Source organism: Ochotona curzoniae, unplaced genomic scaffold (genome assembly GCF_017591425.1).
Source record: "Ochotona curzoniae isolate NIBS_2020 unplaced genomic scaffold, NIBS_Ocur_1.0 scaffold_4701, whole genome shotgun sequence".
Classification (NCBI taxonomy): domain Eukaryota; kingdom Metazoa; phylum Chordata; class Mammalia; order Lagomorpha; family Ochotonidae; genus Ochotona; species Ochotona curzoniae.
In genome coordinates, this window is record NW_024467122.1 from 60732478 (window position 1) to 60752064 (window position 19587).

Below are 19587 nucleotides of genomic sequence, written 5' to 3' on the forward strand. Positions count from 1 at the left end.
CTACATAAGAATATACATAAAGTGGGCCCGGCGCTGTGGCCTAGCAACTAAAATACTTGCCTTGCACACTCTGGGATCCCATATGCGCACCAGTCCTAATACTGGAAGCCGGGCTTCCTATCGAGCTCCCTGCCTGTGGCCTGGGAAAGCAGTGGGGGACGGCCCAAAGCCTTGGGACCCTGCACCCATGTGGGAGATCTGGAGGAAGTTCCTGGATGAAAGATCTTCCTCTCTGTCTCCCCTCCTTTCTGTATATCTGACTTTACAATAAAAATAAATAAAATCTTTTAAAAAATAATATACTCAAAGTCAGAAACAGTGACAAGGGACAGAGAAGGGGGCAGGTGTTGTGACAGCAGCAGCAGCACCAGCATCTTTCATGCACTGGTTCAAATTCTGCCTGCTTAACTTCAGATCCAGCTCCCTGCTATTGTGCCTGGGAAAGCAACAGAAGATGGCTCAAATATTTGAGCCATTCCACTGGCCCCAAATAAATAATTTTTTTAATCTAGCTTTATACTTCAAAATACTAAATGAAAACAAACAAATTAAGGCCAAAGTTAGAAGGAAGAAAACAATAAAGATCAGTGCAAAAATAAAATGAAGACAAAGAAAGGTGCAGGAAAGATCAGCAAAGCCTAAGAATTAGTGTTTTGGGGAAAAAAAATAAACCAAACTGCTAATTCTTTAACTTGATGAAGAAAAAAGAGAAAATTCAAATAAAATTATGAAAGAAAGGAAAATTTACGACTGATGCCACAGAAACATAAAGGATCATTTTAAGTGAGACTAAGAACAAACTATGTACCAACAAACTTGAAGAAAAATGGGTCAGTTGCTGGAAACATGTACCTTATCAAGCCTGAACCACGAGGAAACAGAAAATCTGAACAAATTGATAAAGATTAACAATAAACCAAGAATCGAGTCAGAGAAGCCTAGGACACGATGATGTCAATGGTAAATCACTGCCAAACATTCAAGAATTAACGGGAAATTTTCTCAAGCTCCTCTCGTTCTCCACCCCACACGAGCAGGGCAAGGGAGAAGCTACAGGAATTTCTTAAAAGATTTATTCTATCTTATTACTGGAAAATCAGATTTACAGAGAGGAAGAAAGACAGAGAGAAAGATCTTCCGTCCTCTGGTTCACTCCCTAAGTGGCTTCAATGGCTGGAGCTGAGCCATTCTGAAGCCAGGAGCCAGGAGCTTCTTCCAGGTCTCCCACGTGGGTGCAGGATGCCAAGGCTTTGGGCTGTCCTCGACTGCTTTCCTGGGCCATAGTAGGGAGTTGGATGGGAAAGTGGAGCAGCCAGGACACAAACCAGTGTCCATATGGGATCTCAGCAATTGCAAGGCAAGGATTCAGCCACTAGGTTACCACATCAGGCTCAGGAGCAACAGTTTCAAACTTACCTTATGAGGTCAGCACTACACTGATACCAAAATCAGAAAAAAAAAGTACCACAGGAGAAGAAAATTGTAGGCCAATATTTCTGATGAACATATATGCAAAAAATCCCACTATACTGCAAACCAAATCTAACAGCACTTTAAAAGAATCATACATCGGGACTAAAAGGAGTTTAGTCCCTGGATGAAAGAAGGGTTCAACAAGCACCCATCTATAAATGTGATCTACAACCTTAGCATAATGGAAGATAAAAGTCTTATTATCATCTTTTTAATTATTTATTTATTTTTAATAATCTTACTTAGTTGATTAGGGTACAAAGGTTCAAGGGCTACAGGAAAATGGGTAATACCATTGTTTCCACACTAATATCATCATTTTTTCTGCTGTATCTGGGGTCAGGGGCTTATTATCATCTTAATAATTGCAAGAAAACATTTAATACTTCAACATCATTTCATGTTAGTAACTCAACATATCATGGAATAACATCTCAACACAATAAAGGCTCCCTGTGTCTAGCCTGCAGCTAACAACATATTCAAAAATAAAACATGAAATGTTTTTTGCTAAGACTGGAACAAGACAATCTTCCCATTTTTATTTTCATTCTATATAATACTACAAGTCTAAATCAGAATAATTAAGCAAGAAAAAAAAACAAGCAACAGAATGGGAAAACGAAAAATCTCCTTACAGATGACAAAAGCTCTTATTTCCAGAAAACCCAAATGAGTCTACCAAAAAAATAAAACCTGCTACAATTAACAAATAAAATCAGTAAAGCTGCAACATGTAAAATTAACATGCAAAAATCAATACCACTTCTGTATCCTAATAGCGAACTGTCAAAAAAAGAAATTAATAATCCCATTTGTAGTAGCATCAAAAAATTTAAATATTTGAGTATAACTAAAATCAAGAAAGTAAAAATATCTGTACCCTGAACACTAAACATTGATGAAAGAAATTAGACACAAATAGATTAGAATATAACTAATGTTCATAAGTTAAAAGCATTACCATTGTTAAAACTTTCATAATACTCAAAAGTGATTCAATGTAATTGCTATCAAACCAATGGCAACTTTCATAGAAACAGAAACAAAAAAGTTCCTAGAAGAAATCTGAAAGATCCCAAACAACCAAAACTTTTTTGTTAAGATTTATTTATTCTTATAGGAAAGGAAGACCTACAGAGAGAAGGAAAAGAGAGAAAAATCTTCCATCTGCTGGTTCACTCCCCAAATGGCCTGATTGGGGGTAACAGAGGGGAGGAGCTGAGCTGATCTGAAGCCAGGATCTAGGAGCTTCCTTCCTGTCTCCCAGATCGGTGTAGGTGCCCAAGGCTTTGAATCATCCTCCACTGCTTTTCCAGGCCACAAGCGGGGAGCTGGACAGGAAGTGGAGCAGCTGGGACATGAATCAGCACCCATATGGGATCCTGGTGCTTGCAGGGGGGATTAGCCAGTAGACATCACGCCAAGCCCAAGCCAAAGCTGTCTTGAGCATGATGAAAAAGCTGCAGGCATCACATCTCCATGAATAAAATATATTGCAAAACTACAGTATTTAAAGCAAAAACTACAGTATTCAAAGCAATATGATATAAGTAAAAAGAAAGAGTAAAGAGAATAAATAGCCCAGACACAAACCCCACTTTATGTGTGCTATATGGTTGGATAAGAAGGCTAAGAATAAACATTAAGGAAAGGACAGACTTTTCAATAACTAGTACTTGGAAAATTGGACATCCATTTGCACAAGAATGAAATTTGATGAATATCTTGCACCAGATGCAAAAATCAACTAATTCAAAATGACTTAAAGATTGAAAAGTTAAGACCAAAACCCACTGAACTTCAAGAAGACATGGTAGGAAAACCAAGACCTTGTTATAGATGGTCATTTTCTTGATATGACATGAAAGCATAAGCAATAAAAATAAAAATAAGCAAATGAAATGAAAGAAAATGACAAAGACTCTATACAGTAATGGAAATGGCCAGCAAAAAAAAAAAAAAAAAAAAAGACAACCTAAAGATTGAGAAAAAATATTTAGAAACTGGAAAATGGGTTAATATCTTACATATACATGAAACTAATTCAATGCAACAGCAGCAATGATGATGATAACGACCCAGTTTTCAAATGTGCAAAGAACTGGGATGCATAATTTTCAAAAGATGACATACAAATGGCCAACAGGACCTTAAAAATGTGCTCAGCATCTCTAATCATCAGGGAAATGCAAATCAAAACCACCATACATTTGCTGGCAAAGATATGAAAAAACCAGAAGATAACCATGTTGCTAACGATGTAAGAAAAGGAACTTTTTTCACTGTGGGTGAAAATGTAACCACTACAGAAGACAGTGGAGGTTCCTCAGAAGACTAAACATAGAAAACCAGAAAGGCAATAGCATGCTGCGACCCTGCTTGTAAATATATTAAAAGCAACCTAAATCAGAACTTCAAAGTGATAGCTGCACCCCCATGTTCATTCCTGTACTACTGGTAACAACCAAACCTTTGGAAAAATACCCAATTGTCCCCTGACAATAACTGGATAAAGAAAACAATGTATACAAAGGAGAGAAATCACACAGCCCTAAGAAGAAGGAGGATATTACACCAAGCGAAATAAGCCAGGCTCATAAAGACAACTGCTGTTCAATCTCTCTGTATGCACATTCTAAAATAAGTCAAACCCACAGAAGCAGAGAAGATAGTGGCTGCTAGGGCCTGAGGAGGCAGAAAATAGACAGCAATGATTAAAAGAAACTAAATTTCAATTTTACAAAATACATGAGTTCTTTTTAAAAAAAAATTTTATTTGTTTTTATTACAAAGTCAGATATACAGAGAAGAGGAGAGAAAGAAAGATCTTCCGTCTGGTGACTCACTCCCCAAGTGAGTGGAATGGCTGGTGCTGCGCTGATCCGGAGCCAGGAGCCAGGAACTTCCTCCGGGTCTCCCATGTGGATGCAGGGTCCCAAGGCTTTAGGCCGTCCTCCGCTGCTTTCCCAGGCCACAAGCAGGGAGCTGGATGGGAAGTGGAGCTGCCTGGATTAGAACTGGCCCCCATATGGGATCCCAGTATATTCAAGGTGAGGCCACTAGCTGCTAGGCCACCTCGCCGGACCCAATACATGAGTTCTTAAGAGTTACTATACAGCATGGTGCTGCATCCTATACTGCGTATTTTAATTAGCCAAGAAGGTAGGTTTCACATTAAGTGTTCCTACCTTGACACCAAAATAATTGTAATAATAACAGTGCAAAAAAAATTTGAGAAGGTGATAGATACCTTTGTGCCTTTGAAGGTAGGGATGATGTCACAGGAGAAGACTTACCCCCAAAATGTATATACTAAATACTTCTGGCTTTTTATACATTGGCCACATCTTTGTAAAACATTTATTTTAAGATTTATGGATTATTTGAAAGAGAGAGGGAGGGAGAGACAGAGAGGGGAAACAGAAAGAGAACTCCTATCCACTGGTCCATCACCACATGGGCACAATGGCCAGTGGTAGGCCAGGCTGATGTTGGGAGTCTGGAGCTTCTTTCAGGTTTCCCATACGGACTCAAGGACGTGGGCCATCTTCTGCTGTTTTACAAGTTGCATTAGCAGGGAACTAGATAAGAAAGACTTGAATCAGGGCCCATATGGTTTCACCCGCTGAGCCACAATGGTGATCCCCACAAAGTGGGTTTTTCTTTTTTGTTTGTTTTGTTTTGTTTGTTTTAAATTTATTGGAAAGGTGGATATACAGAGAGGAAGATCTTTCATCTGCTGGTTCACTCCCCAAGCAGCCGCAATGGCTGGAGATGAGCCAATCCGAAGCCAAGAGCCAGGAGATCTGGGTCTCCATGCAAGTGCAGGGTCCCAAGGCTTTGGGCCGTTCTCGACTGCTTTCCCAGGCCATGGGCAGGGAGCAGGATGGGACACAGGGCCACTGGGATTAGAACCAGTGACCATATGGGATCCCGGAGCGTGCAAGACAAGGACTTAACCACTATAGTATCACGCCAGAGCCCACAAAGTGGTTTTTAAAAAGAGAAGTTAGAGGCAAGCATTTGTACAGCTGTTAAGACAGCATTTGCAACATCTGCATCTTAGAGTATCTGAGTTCAAGTTCCCCACTTCTGCTTCCAATTCCAGCTTCCTGCTGAGGCACACCCAGAGAGGTGATAAATAATGCTTCAAGTAGTTGGGTCTCCACCACCCACATGTGTGACCCTGGCTCCTGACTTCAGTTTGGCCCAGCCCAACCTCTTTAAGACATTTGGGAAGGAAAGTGGAAGATGTGTGTGTGTGTGTGTGTGTGTGTGTGTGTGTGTGTGTGTGTGTGTGTGTGTGTGTGTGTGTGTGTGTGTGTTTCAATGGCTTGCTCTCTCTTTAAAATAAATAAATAATTTTTTAAAAATTAACAGGAACAGGGCCCAGCGTGATGGCACAGTGGTTAAGGTACTCGCTTTGCAGCCCTGTTTCCCTTCCAGCTCCCTGCTTGTGGCCTGGGAAAGCAGTCAAGGATGGCCCAAAGCTTTGGGACCCTGCACCCGCGTGGGAGACCTGGGAAGAGGCTCCTGGCTTCGATTGGCTCAGCTCCAGCCGTTGCGGCCACCTTAGGAGTGAATCTTTGGATGGAAGATCTTCCTCTCTGTCTCTCCTCTCTGCATATCCATCCGCCTTTCCAATAAAAATAAAATAAATCTTAAAAAAAAAAAAATAAAATAACAGGAACAGCACAGTGACATAGCCAGCTAACCCTCTGCCTGCAGTACCAGCATCCCTTGTGGGCATCAGTTTGTGTCCTGGCTTCTCTACTGAAGTTTCAGGTCTACAGATCTGAGTGGGGCCAAGAATCTGCATCTCTAACAAGTGCCTACATGCAGCTAAACTTGCTGATCTGGAATCATACTTCAGATATTAGGCTACAGCCCCAGTAGCTAATATCTAATTAATCTAGCACTGTGTAATATAAAAGGAAATCTACATCATGTGAAATATTTCCTGTTTGACGCCACACTGACTACTTACACATAAATAAAGAAAAAAGTGATAAACCCACTGTTTCCAAAGTTGGGCTTACTCCACCCCTCAGACTTTCTTGTTCTAGTTTTGTTTCGCTTTGTTGTAAGATTTGTTGATTCTACTTGAAGGTCAGAGTTACAGATACAAAGGGAGAGAAAGAGATCTTCTATCTGCTGATTTATTTCCCAAATGGCCTCAATGCGTATGGCTGGGCCAGGCCAAAGCCAGGAGCTTTCTCCAGGTTTCCCATGTGGGTAATAAGAGACCAAACACTTGAGCTATCCTCTTCTACTTTGCCTAGGCCATCACAGTGGTACCCATCGGCATACATTTGGCTCAGGTCAGGGATGAACCAGGCTGGGCCAGTTCGAATCCAAGCACCAGAATGGAGTATGGGTCAGGCCAGTTCAGGCTGCAAGACAAGCCAGTTCACATGAGGCCTGGGACTGGGGGCCAACTGGGCTGGGCTGGGCTGGGCTGTAGCCCCCAATAGCGTGACCTGGAATTGGGGGTGGGCCAGGTCTGACTAGGCTACAACACCCACTGGCAAATGCCGAGGTAAAGCAGGCCAGGCCAGACCCAACCAGCACATGTAAGACCCAGAGGGGAGGGTCAAAAACAGCAGGGAGCTGCCTGGGGTTCCCCTGCTGCAACACCACTGTCACTGAAAAGCATGAGCTGGGAAGGGGGCAGAAAAGACCAGGCAGGGATACAACACCTGTGGGCCTCATGTGAGCTGGATCATAGGAAAGCCAGGCTGCATTGATTGTTCCTATTGGTGCATCCATAAGCCAGAGTGGGTGAGGGTTGGTTGGGCTTTGCTGCAGTATCAGCTGGCAGATGCTGGCACAGTGGACAAATTGTCAGGTTAAACTGCAGAAACATCTGGAGAGTGTATGATCCAGGAGTGGGCCCATTAGGGAAACAATAGGCACCTCTCCCTTGAGTTGGACTACCACTGGTGAGCATCAGAGTCAGGACTAGGGCAGGCATGGCTATTCACAGTGGCACCCACCGGCACATGTGTGGGCTGGACAATGGGGCTGGCTGAACTAGGCTTCAATGCCCATTGACATGCTTGAGAGCTGAATGGGATGTGGGACAGACTTGACCAGCCTGTTCTACATACTGGCAAGCACAGGAAACAGGGTAAGGGGCAGGCCTGGTGGAGGTTATTGTGGGTTGCTCAGACTAAGTTACAGCTCCCACTGGTTCACATGAGGGCCAAGTGTGTGGTGGGCAGGATTGGGATGGGCTGCAACACCCATTTTGGTTTGTGTAGAAGACAGGGCTGGAAATAGAACTGACCCAGCAATGGCAACATGGCCAGCTGGTTGGGGTAATGGACTGTGCTGAACTGTGTATGGGCAAACACACAAGAATCAGGTCTGGGATCACCTCAGATAAAGTTTCTTTGGGGATCCCCCAACTGAATTGTTAGATTCAGAACCCCAACCATGAGAGAATTTCAGGTTCCAAGGTCTGATCGTGGAGTACATATGTCATACTTGGGCTTCCTCCATGGCTCAGACAAAATAGTGGACAGCATATCCAGGTGTACATGGAGGATATGGCAGTACATTGAAGCCTGCAGAGGATACCAGCTACCATAACAGGACTGAGGACAGAACAAATGGATCAACTACCCCAGCCAAGTGTTAGCAGTGAAAATCTGGGCAAACTGAGACTCTAAAGTGAACTATGTCAACCAGTGGATTCTGGAGAAATTTATTTCATCATACTTGGAGTGGCAAAATCAGCAGTAACTCAGAACTATCAAAACCTCTTCAATAGGACCTTCAGAGCATGCCCCACAGCAGGGACCCTAGGATGGTTGGGGGCTATCCTCCAACCCAGGATACATACGTGGTTGGGAGGCTGGGTGTGGCTTCTCTAGTCTTCCCACTTCCCCCAGATACAGGAAAGAAAAAAGAGAATGTAGAAATAATGGTCTCACCCACTTTCCTGTAGCCCTTGACCCTTTGCACCCTAATCAACTATGTAAAAAATCATCAAAATTAAAAACAATTATCTTTAAAAAAGAGAAAGAAAGTTCAGCGTGTAGAAGAAAACACAAACTGCATACAACTGAATCTTGAGAGCACTCCTCCCCAGCATTGCTCATTATTTATTCATTCACTTATTATTAACTTTATTATGAGCCAGGCATTATTCCAGGAACTTGGCATATAATTGTTCACACACACACAAAAAAGTCTCTGTCCTGATAAGGAGAACATTTTAGCAGGAAGAGAGATAATGAGATAATGAACAAGTAAAGATAAAAACCAAATGGCCCAGGCCCGGTGTGGTGGCCTAGCAGCTAAAGTCCTTGCCTTGTACGTGCCAGGATCCTATATGGGTGCCAATTCTAACCTCAGCGGCCCCGCTTCCCATCCAGCTCCCTGCTTGTGACCTGGGAAAGCAGTGGAGGATGACCCAAAGCCTTGGGACCCTGCACCCGTGTGGGAGATCCGGAAGAAGTTCCTGGCTCCTGGCTTTGGATCAGCTCAGCTCTGGCCATTGTGGTCACTTGGGGAGTGAACCATCGGATGGAAGATCTTTCTCTCTCTCACCTCCTCCCTGTATATCTGCCTTTCCAATAAAAATAAATAAATCTTAAAAAAAAAAAAAAAAAGACAAAATGGCCTGGGAAAGCACCAGAGGATGGCTCGAGTCCTTTGATGCCTGTACCCATGTGGGAGACCCAGAGTGGTACTACAGGTGGAAGATACGTGTGTGTGTGTGTGTGTGTGTGTGTGTGTGTGTGCATACACCTAACTCTGCACTTCAAATAAACTATACCTAGCAGAAGAAAACAGAAATACAATCATAAGATACAGAGTAACTACAGACTACTCAAAGAGAGCAGGGAAGGGCTCCTTGTAGAGGTTGACATATGAACTCAATCTGAAGCATGCTAGGGGTCTAGCCAGCTGGATTATGGAGGAATGGCACTGAGGAGGAGTTCAGGGGGTGTGCAAAGGTCCTGAGGTAGGAATGAGTCTGGTACTTGCAACAGAAACTAAGGAGACAAGGCTGGAGGACAGAGACACAGGGATGAGCTGGGTTCGGCGAGGTCAGCAGCATCAGATGACAAATGCCTTCCAGACCACACATTTGGCCTAACGCCTAGCAGCAGAAAGTCATGGTGTGGGGTTCAGGCAGCATCCAATGATTGGACTGCATTTTCTGATCATTGACTTTGAAGAATGGGCTAGGGTATGGGAATATGGGATGGGGGACCAGAAAAGCAGAAGCACAAACAACAAAGCATGATGGGCTTTAACTGACGGTAGACATACACAGGACCTTAATATTTCTGCATGGCTTCGACAATGCTAAGAAAACCACAGCACACTTCTTTCATTTCCTGTGATCGTTCTTAGACAGGCTCAAGTAAGAGCGCTGGCCATAGCAAAGCTCTACCTAGAAGGCATTTCCTTTGAACATTAAAACAACAGGGTTTTGCATGGGACGTGATGCAACAGATTACAGCCAAGAAACCCCAGTGGCAGGTGCCTGACAACGCTGTGAGGATGCCACTGTGACGTTCACATCCTGCATCCAAGTGCCGAGGGAAAAGTCCTGGCTCTGTTGCTGAGGCCAGCTTCCTGCTAATGTGCACCCTGGCGGGCAGGAGGTGCTGGCTCGAACAGCTGAGTCCCTGCCATCCACGCGGCGTATCTGGATGCACGTCTCAGCTCATGCTCTGGCTGAGGCCAGTCCAGGTTGTTGCAGGCATTTGGGAAGTGAACCAGCAAAACAAGCCCCTCCCACTCTTCTCACTCTCTCTCTTTCTCTCATTCTCTCTCCCTGCCTCTGAGTAAGTAAAAAACTTAAAATAAAAAAACTGTTTTCAGGTGACTAGGCACATGTACTCACATAGATCAACCATATGATGGAGACTGGCATACTGGGACGGGAAGGTACCTCGCAGTAAGCATGTGTACTCCTGAATAAAAGCAAGACTCCCAGTGAAATGGTTAAATAGTCCTCAATATCATGATACGGATTCTGTGCCTTTATCCATAGCTACAATGCAGTGATGCACACAAATATTGAATGTTAAACTTGTAACTGTTACTGTAGGACTACTATAATAAAATGGAGGGAAATGGCGGGAGGGAAAAGCAGAAAAGGAGAAAGGGAAGGGAAAGGGAATTATCCCTAGATCTACAAAACTATATTATGGAAAACAATAAAAATAATGAAAAAAAATTCAGGCCCATTGTGGTAGCCTAGTAATCAAAGTCCTCACCTTGCATGCGCTGGGATCCCATATGGGTGCCAGTTCGTGTCCCGGCAGCTCCACTTCCCTTCCAGCTCCCTGCCTGTGGCCTGGGAAAGCAGCCTAGCTCAGCCCAAAGCCTTGGGACCCTGTACCTGCATGGGAGACCCAGAAGAAGCTCCAGGCTCCTGGCTTCAGATTGGCTGAGCTCTGGAGGAGCCTCTTGGGGAGTGAACCAGCAGATGGAAGATCTTCCTCTCTGTCTCCTCTCTATAAATCTGACTTTCCAGTAAGAATAAATAAATAAATCTTTTAAAAATTCTTTTTTTTTTAAAGAAATGCTAGCCTGGGGCATTTGAAAAGCCATGACAGGGAAGCAGCAGCCCTGTCTGAGCCATCAGTTAGGCATGTGTTATAGCACTAAACCTGGGACAGAGGGGGAGGCTGGGCTGTGTGGTTTCCAAAGCCTTAGGAGCCCTTGCAGCCACAGCTCCATGCGCACAGCAAATGGGGCTGCCTTATCTGGGTGTCCAAAAGGCCTCAGCTGCTCTGAGCAGCAGGAAGTGAGTACAAATGGTCAAACTGTCCAGTGTGTGTCCCTGGCACCTCTCCCACCAGGGTGGTCAGCAGGAAAACGCGCGACAGATGTTGCCAGCCACTTAAAAGCTCAAGCCTGAGGAGTAAGGGGGCCCTCCAGTCACCTCTTTCGTGGACTTTCTGGTAGACTGTTGCCCACGTGGATTCTCACAATGGGGTACCACGGAGCAACCTCCCATGCCCGGTAGGTGCCTACACTGGCACCCAGAAGCCCCTGGGTTCATGTGTGATCCCTGAGGTAGTGGTTGCCAGCGCCCACTCTTGCTCAGACACCCTGATGGAAACCATATCAAAAAACCAACCGAAAAGCCACACCCTGCATGCAGCAACTCAGAACGGATGGGGCGGGGAAGGGGGAAGTTGGAGGCCCTGCAGTGGAGTGAGGCACAGTTGCCATTAGGTGGTAGAGAAAAGGTGTCACCCAGCAAAACCCAAGCAGAGGAGTGGAGGTCCCATCCAATCAGGGTTTCTCAGGCCTGGTGCTCCTGATGGTTTGGGGTAAGGCAACCACTTCCTGAGGGACCGCCCAGGGCACTGCACAGCAGCGTCCTCCTCGGCCCACTGAAGACAGCAGCAGCTCCCCAGCGCCGACAATCCACACCTCCAGGGGCAAGTGCTGAGTGTGGTGGGGAAGGCCGTGGCCAGGACGCCCCATGCTCTGTTAGAGGGCCTGGGCTTCTGCTCACCTCCAGCTCTGTGCTCCTTCAGACTCCGGGAAGCAGCTAGAGATGGCTCAAGAGACTAGGTCACTGCCACTCATGCCACAGGACCTGGACTGAGATCCTGGCTCCTGGCTTCAGCCCGGCCCAGGTCTAGTCCTTTCTTGTGAGTATCTGGGGAGTGAGCCCAGGAGAGGGAATTCTCTGTATCTCTCTAATATTACAGCTTTCTAAGTTTTTTTTTTTCCCATGGGCTAAAAATGTCTCTGAACATTGTTAAATGTCCTTTGCTGGTGGGGGGGGGGAAGGGGCAGAATTACTCACAGCTGAGGGTCCCCCCCATACCTCCACTCAGGTTGAACCCCACGTGGATAATTGCAGGCAAGACTGACACTAAAGCCTGCTGACTACTGGCTGTCTTGTTTCACCACACCCCCTCCATTCAAGAGGCGCTTCTTGGTCACAGGGATGTCTCTTCCCTAAGGACACACCACAGCCCACTCGGCGGCTCTGTGTGCTATGGCGGTAGAGGATTGGCCTTGTCCTTAACACAACAGCCAGTTGCAGGTCTGACCACACATGAGGTGGTCTTGGGTATCTGACTCTAAGGAGACGCTTTGTCTTTCAAGGGCTGGTAGAGTTCCTCACTCATCCCCGGGTCATTCCCTGTGTCACAGTGAGATGTGCTATGACAATCAATCACACATCCTACCGACAGCCAGGGCTGCTTCTTGGGAATCCTGAGGCACCTCAAGGGATGGGGGAAGGCCCCATTTCTTTCCATGCATCCCGCCTCACCACCCCCCGGCCTCCATGGTGAGGATGGCAGCCCAGAGTCCGAGTGCCCTGTTACCTGGCTCGCCTGGCTGACGGAGACAGGAGATTAGCACCCAGCCATTCCCAGATAGAAACTGCCCAGGCACTCGTGGGGTGGCATGAACGGCAGCAAATAAGGAGGAACTGATTTCCCTGTCTCCTGGCAACCAATTTTATTATGCTCTGACCTGGCAGCTGGTGGAGCTTTTATATAAATTAACCAAGAAGGTTATGAAAAAACAAGATTAGTGGCTCTAAAATATGGCATTTTAGAGGCAGAAGAGGGAGGTGCATTTCCAAGGCTACTTTATTGCCGAGATTCAAATAATTTTAAAAGAAAACTAGTGGGACAATACTTCCTAAAGGAGACACCTCTGCCAGGGAGAGTTGGATAGCCCTAGCTCCCTACACTGGGGCCTGCTGTGTGTCTTTGGTATTTATTTTATCAAAGACGCAAGGGTGAAGAGTGTTATAAGTGGAGGTCACCCAAACAGACGGACTCTCAAGAAAACACTTAGTTGTTGGGGAATGTCTGACTGTAAGTCTGCCTTCACCAAAGCATCTTATGATAGACACATAAAAGGTTCAGAAAGAAGGAGGGCTGCAAAGGAATACAAATATATCATACAGGAAGCTTCAGGCCCTCACCATGGCTCAATAGGGTAATCCTCAAGCACCGGGATCCCATACGGGTGCTGATTCATGTCCTGGCTGCTCCACTTCCCATCCTGCTCCCTGCCTGTGGCCTGGGAAAGCAGTCAAGGATGGTCCAAAGCCTTGTGGGAGACCTGTGCCTGTGTGTGAGACCTGGAGGAAGTTCCTGGATCCTGGCATCAGATCGGTACAGCACTGGTCATTGCAGTCACTTGGGGAGTGAATCATCGATGGAAGATCTTCCTCTCTGTCTCTCCTTCTCTCTGTATATCTAACTTTGCAAGAAAAATAAATAAATTTTTTTAAAAAGGCCCTTCCCCATCTCTTCCGTGCTCTTCTTCCTCTGCAGCCCACTCCTTCCTGCCTGTCTTTCTGCTGCACAGGGAAGGAAAGCCCGTGACCATGGTTCCCTGAAACAAAGGCCATCTAAATTCTTTTTATATATTCAGTTGAATTATTCTTTCCCTGGTGGTCGGTGAATCTAACAGCAGCTACTTGGGGAGTGAGTGAATCAGTGGATTTCTCCCTGTCTCTCCTTCTCTCTGTAAACCTGCCTTTCTAATAAAAATATAAATAAATCTTTAAAAAAAATAAAAGTAAATATGTAAGACAGCAAGCTTCCTGGCATTGTCACAGGGAATAGGGCCAGTCAGGAACTCTCGCAGCTTTCAGAGAAAACACAAGAGTGTCTTGTAGGAGAAAGACTTTGGATGCTGTATGCTGATGTGGGGACCCAAAGGATAGAGTGATAATGGCGTGACTGCAAATGAGTGACATCAGAAGTGACTGCCAAGAGTACACACCAGCTTCTCCACAACCTCCTGAGGCAAGCCGTGCCACAGAACACCAAGCATTGGTCCTGGAGCTCCTGTTCTCACTGTGTCACTAACACTATGTGACTTTGACCAAATGACTCTCTGGACATGAATTTCCTTAATACAAAAGTTTAGAGTAAAACCAAATATTCCATGACTTCCTTCTAGTTCCAATACTCTCTGGATTTACAGAGTTGCTGTTTTATTAAAATGGATACATGCAGTCACCAAAAAGAGCTCAGTCCTTTGGGGGCATTCTCGTGATCGAGGCATTTCCTGTGCCATAAACATAACCTTTCCATGAAAGGTTGTACGCTGCACGCTACAACACAAGCCGCCCAGTCAGATTTTCGGTTTGGATAAATAGTAATAAAAGTTTTCAATAAAAGTACCTATCAGATGTTGTATAGGAACTATCTACAAGTTATCTGAAGTATAAATCTAATGTCTTTAAAGTGGCTAAGGCACAAATGGGAGGGCTTCTCTACACAAAGCAGGTAAACACATGGACAAGGGAGCAAGATTTACACATGGGCGTCATCGCTACCCCGACCCTTAGAGCAGGCAGACCCCGTCACAGGAGAGAGAGCAGGCAGTCCTCCCTGTGGGTACCGCACCACCAGGCAGCAGGGCAGCCTCAGGGCACCTAGAGAAAGCTAATTACAACCCTTTATCTCTGCTCTCAGCTCACACTCATGCCTGCTCCCGAGGTAATCAGCTTAACGGAAACCAGATCATAAACTCAAACTTCCTGACCAAGAGGCAGAGGAAGAAATGCCCCAGCCACAGCCGCACGAGCCCTGAGTACCTGAAGCCCCACACGGGAAAGAACTCTGAATTCTGCCTAAGCGCTCATGTTGCTTCTTTTCCTTTTTAACAGTGGCAGGGTAATTTGGTTTCTTAGCAGCTCAGACATCAAACCTGCAAATCCTGTTTGGTTTTTAGCATATCAAATCTCTCAAAGTTTATCAAAAAAAAAAAAAAAACTCACATGCCTCCATTCCATCCACATATGAAAATAATTCTTTCCTGTCTCACAGTGAGAATACAGATGCAATACATTCCAAGATAAGTTTCAATAGAAGCTCGACTCAATTTAAAATCACATGGGAAAATTAATTACCATACACTCCAGGCCAACTCATTCATTTCCTCCTGCAGCGGGAAACCCTGCTCAACCCTGGCAACACTGTCCTGTCAGCAGAAGTTGAATAAGGTGGGATGCCTAATGAGACACTGGCAACCACTGGCTGAGGAAAACTAAAAGTAAGGACTAGATGTTTCCAGCAATGTCAATAAACCCAAGTTTACCCAGTAAACTCTTGCTTTGTCTAAGAGGTCTGACTCAGAAATCAGCTGAAGTCATGTTCTGCCTCCAGGCTATGACAGGTAGTCATGGAAATCAGGACAGCATGCACACAAACAGCTGACAGTCCAGAGGAGTTACATAATTGGATGTCAAAATGAGCCTCTGACGTGGCAGGTGCTGTAAAAAGCCGGAGAAAGATGAGTTCCCCACAGTACAACATAGCTGATCAAGAAACGAGTTTCCATTTTTTTGAATTTCCAAGAAACTTTCCTCTTTCCCTAGAACACAAGGAGGCTAAAACATTGGATATGGACCCTGGCTGGCCTGACCCTGCCTGCTCCGGAGAACAGAAGGGAGCCTGCTGCCCTTCCCTGACTTGACCTTTCCCTGTCCAAGGAAGCTAAGGCCTCGTTTTAGGAGAAACAGAGGACAACAGAGACGAACGAGCTCTTGATCTACCTGGTCACTGCTGCTCTTAGAAGAAAACGGGAAGGGAGGGTGAGAAATACAAAGTGATTCCCATAACTCAGTCCTCCAGCCCTCATCAATACATACCTTTTGAGCTCCTAATATGTGCCAGGAGGCATAATGTGGGTACAGAATCCTTCTGTGAAGACCAGTTATGTGTGTGAGAGGAAAGAGAGACAGAGAGACCTGGTGCTACACTCTAAAGAACCAGCAGGAAACGGTAAGGAGGCGTGAAGTGGTGTAAGGCTGAGAGTTTTAAATGAGATGAGCAAAGAAGTCTGATACATGACTTTGGATATGAATGAAAAAATGACATATTCCAAGCAGTGAATGCACACGCCCTGAGCGGCAGCTGGGGCACAGTAAGCAAAGGGGAAGACAGAGATAAAAACACAGGCTATGGGAGGGCCTTTGCCCACCACAAGGACTTGGATTTTGTCTTGCGATTTAAAATAAAAACACAGCGGACAGGGACTGATGTGCGGATTAAAACAATGCCAGCATGCCAGTTTTAGCTGCTCCATTTCAGATCCAGCTTCCTACTCCTGAGCCTGGAAAAAGAGCGGAATGTTTGGACCCACGTGACAGACCCAGATGGAGTTCCTGGCTCCTGGCACTGGCCAGTCCCAGCCCTGTTAGGACCAGTAGATGGAATACTTATCTCTGTCTCTCCCTCTTCTTTCTGTAACTTGGCCTCTCAGAAAAAAAAATCTTTTTAAAATCTGGACGAGTTCTGAGATGAGACTGGATGCCATCACAGGGCACGCCTTCTGTGAGGGACACAGGCAGGAGCAGTGAAGACAGAAGTGGTGCAGTCCTTTTTGAGGTTTCTTCTGCAGTTACCTGGGTACCAGGGAATAGGAGCTCGGTGGACGCAATGGGGGCTGCACAGTAGTTATCAGCTCAGACACACACCAAGAAGTTTGACAGGGAGTCAAGGGAGAGAGAAGATTCAGGGAGTTCAGGCTGAGTGTCTGGAAGAGTGATGTGGCTAGTCACTGTGAGAGGGAAGGCTGTGGACACGTGAGTTTGGGAGAGCAAAACCAAATCTGACGGCCGGAGTGCTCACCCATCCCTGAGCCCCACCGATGGTCCCACATCACCACTGCAGCAGGAGCTGAAACGCTGGCGCCAACTCCCCAGATAAAGATAGAAGAATCACACACCCTGCCCTCAAAACTATCTCCAAGTTCAGTATCCTCTCCCCAAAAAGCTTGAAACCAAGCGAATCCAAAATGAGGATCATGGGGATCCCCAAACTCCTTGGGGGTGGGACCCACATCTACAGCTTCCATATTCATTTCAGATACACCTTGTGTGAACATTTACAATCTCAAACTAATTTTGGCTGTAAGCCCTCCTGTAAATTCAGGTGTAATAGTTTCCAGACATTAACAGAAAATCCACACTGCATAATATTATCACCTCCTCTACCCAAACTTCCTTCCCCCAGTAAAAAACAAACTGAGAGATCTGCCAGCCTTAAAGTGAGAATGCACCCAGTAGGCAGAACAGCTGTTAGCTACCAGCCCCCCTCCTCCAGGAACGAAGAGGCTCCCAGCACAGGAGATCCTGAGCCCCTGTGGGTGCAGGGAGTGGGTTGGGGGAGACACCCGCCTGGAAAAGCCAAAGCTAGGGCTTCCAAGATTTCCTAAATGTCTTCCTAGGTGACCACCCGGACAGGGACGAGGCTGTCATCACATGAGCCAGCGCTCAGGCAGGCAAAGGGGAGAGCCTCACCGCCCAGGTCCTAAGCCAGCGTGCCAAAGCCTTAAATGACTATTTTCAAAACAATAGGAAGGAACTAAGGACTGGAGGGAAGCACGCCATACCTGGGACATTTCTCCCTTCTTGGGATCAAGGCTGCTTCCCCACCACCCTTCTTGGGCGCCCTGGCACCTGGATGCCACCTGCAGGTGACAGACACTGACCCTGCACCTGATGGCACCTGACCTGCACCTCGAACCCTTCGGACCGGTCACCACAGGAAGCTGTCATTCTGGGTCCTTGCCGGGACCCTGGAGAGCCGAAGCCACTCAAGGGGCGCGGGCTCAGCAGTCCCGCGGCGGGAAGTGCAGGCACCCTGAGACACCTCCAACCTGGTCACAGACACAGCCCTGGGGACGGCCTGAACACAGCCCACCCGAGGCAATGCCGCCATGCACCTGCCGCCTCCCGCAGCTGCCACCCTCACCTGGCTCGTTCCGCAGCCCTGTCCCCGTGCGCGCAGCTCTGACTCTGTGCGTCCACCACCAGCTGCCGGCTTTTTTTTTTTTGGTGCTTGGCGGGTATTTTCCGTCTGGCCCCACATCACTTCCCGTCAAGGAAAGCGAGGTGGGGGCGGGACCTCAAGCTTCCCCTCCACATCCCGCCTCCTCCTGTCACCTCCCGGGAACTGGGGGCCTTCCAGCCTCAGGGCACCTGCACAGGGGTCCTTGTTGGGTCCTGGAAGTAACCCCCTTCCCCGCGCACCTGCCAGGTCCCTACACAGGCGTTGGTTGCCCTACGCTGCTGGCAGGGAACCGTGGCGAGTTTGTTTTCCTCTGAGACGCAGAAGTGACAGTGACTAACTGCTCCAGGACGGGAGTGCGGTGAGGCATGCATAGGACAACCCTCGCCACGTCCCCTTACTCAGAAGCCATTTCTCAAAAAGGTCCTCCAGGCCCTCTGTTCCGGGTCGTAGCGGTATTTGAGCAGTGCCAACCGACTCCACCCGGGTTCCTGAAGCCACGGGGCTCCTGGTGGCGGCTCTCCCTAGTTCGACTCGGCCCTGTTGGTCTCAAACCACTTCTACATGTCAAGGTGTGTTCAAGTGATTCGAAAAGAAGGAAGGGAACAGGGGAAACAGAACGACAAAAGAACTGCAAGAAGCTATGAAATAAAGAACCATGGGGGGGAAAAAACCCAGTGCGAGAGAACCACCTGTCAGAGATCCGCGACTCTCTGCTGCCACCCGGTGACGGCGGAGGAGGTTGGCGGAGCTGGGAGCCTGGGGCTGCGTGCCGACGGTGCAAGCCGCAGGCTCCAGGCCCAGAGCCAATCAAGCGCCCCCGTAGTGGCCTGCTGGTCTGAAACGTGGGCTTCGGGCTCACCTCCTTGGACTGCAAAGCGGAGCACGTGTGAAACTCGTGATGCCTGTTGTGAGCACAGCCATTCCTGCCATCCAGGATATGACACACACTGTAAATTGCAACTGTAAATTCCACACTGTAAATTGCAACTGTAAATTCCACACTGTAAATTTCAACTGTCTTGGGCCCTCAAGCACAAGCTTTATTAAAGATTCATTTGTTTTTAATGGAAAGGCAGATTTACAGAGAAGGAGAGACAGAGAAAAAGATCTTATGTCTGATGATTCACTCCCCAAGTGGCTGCAACAGCCGATCCGAAGCCAGGAGCCAGAAGGTTCTTCAGGTCTCCCACACGGGTGCAGGATCCCAAGGCTTTGGGCCATCCTCGACTGCTTTCCCAGGCCAGGTCTGATGGCACAGTTGCACTCCCAAGGGTGGAAGCCTCTGCAAATAGGTGGATCTGACTCCAGCAGTCACCCAGTCCCCACCCCCAGGGCCCTGTGCAGCTCT

The 19587-nt window shown here is 46.9% G+C and overlaps 1 protein-coding gene across 1 annotated transcript in view; it reads right to left on the reverse strand.

Moving 5' to 3' along the window:
• Positions 1 to 18281, reverse strand: part of RAB27A (RAB27A, member RAS oncogene family) — a 77068-nt gene extending 58787 nt beyond the window's left edge. The window contains exon 1 of the mRNA XM_040969808.1: positions 18201 to 18281. The gene's annotated coding sequence lies outside the window, so the exon portion shown is untranslated. The remainder of the gene's footprint in view (positions 1 to 18200) is intronic.
• Positions 18282 to 19587: the final 1306 nt, after the last annotated feature.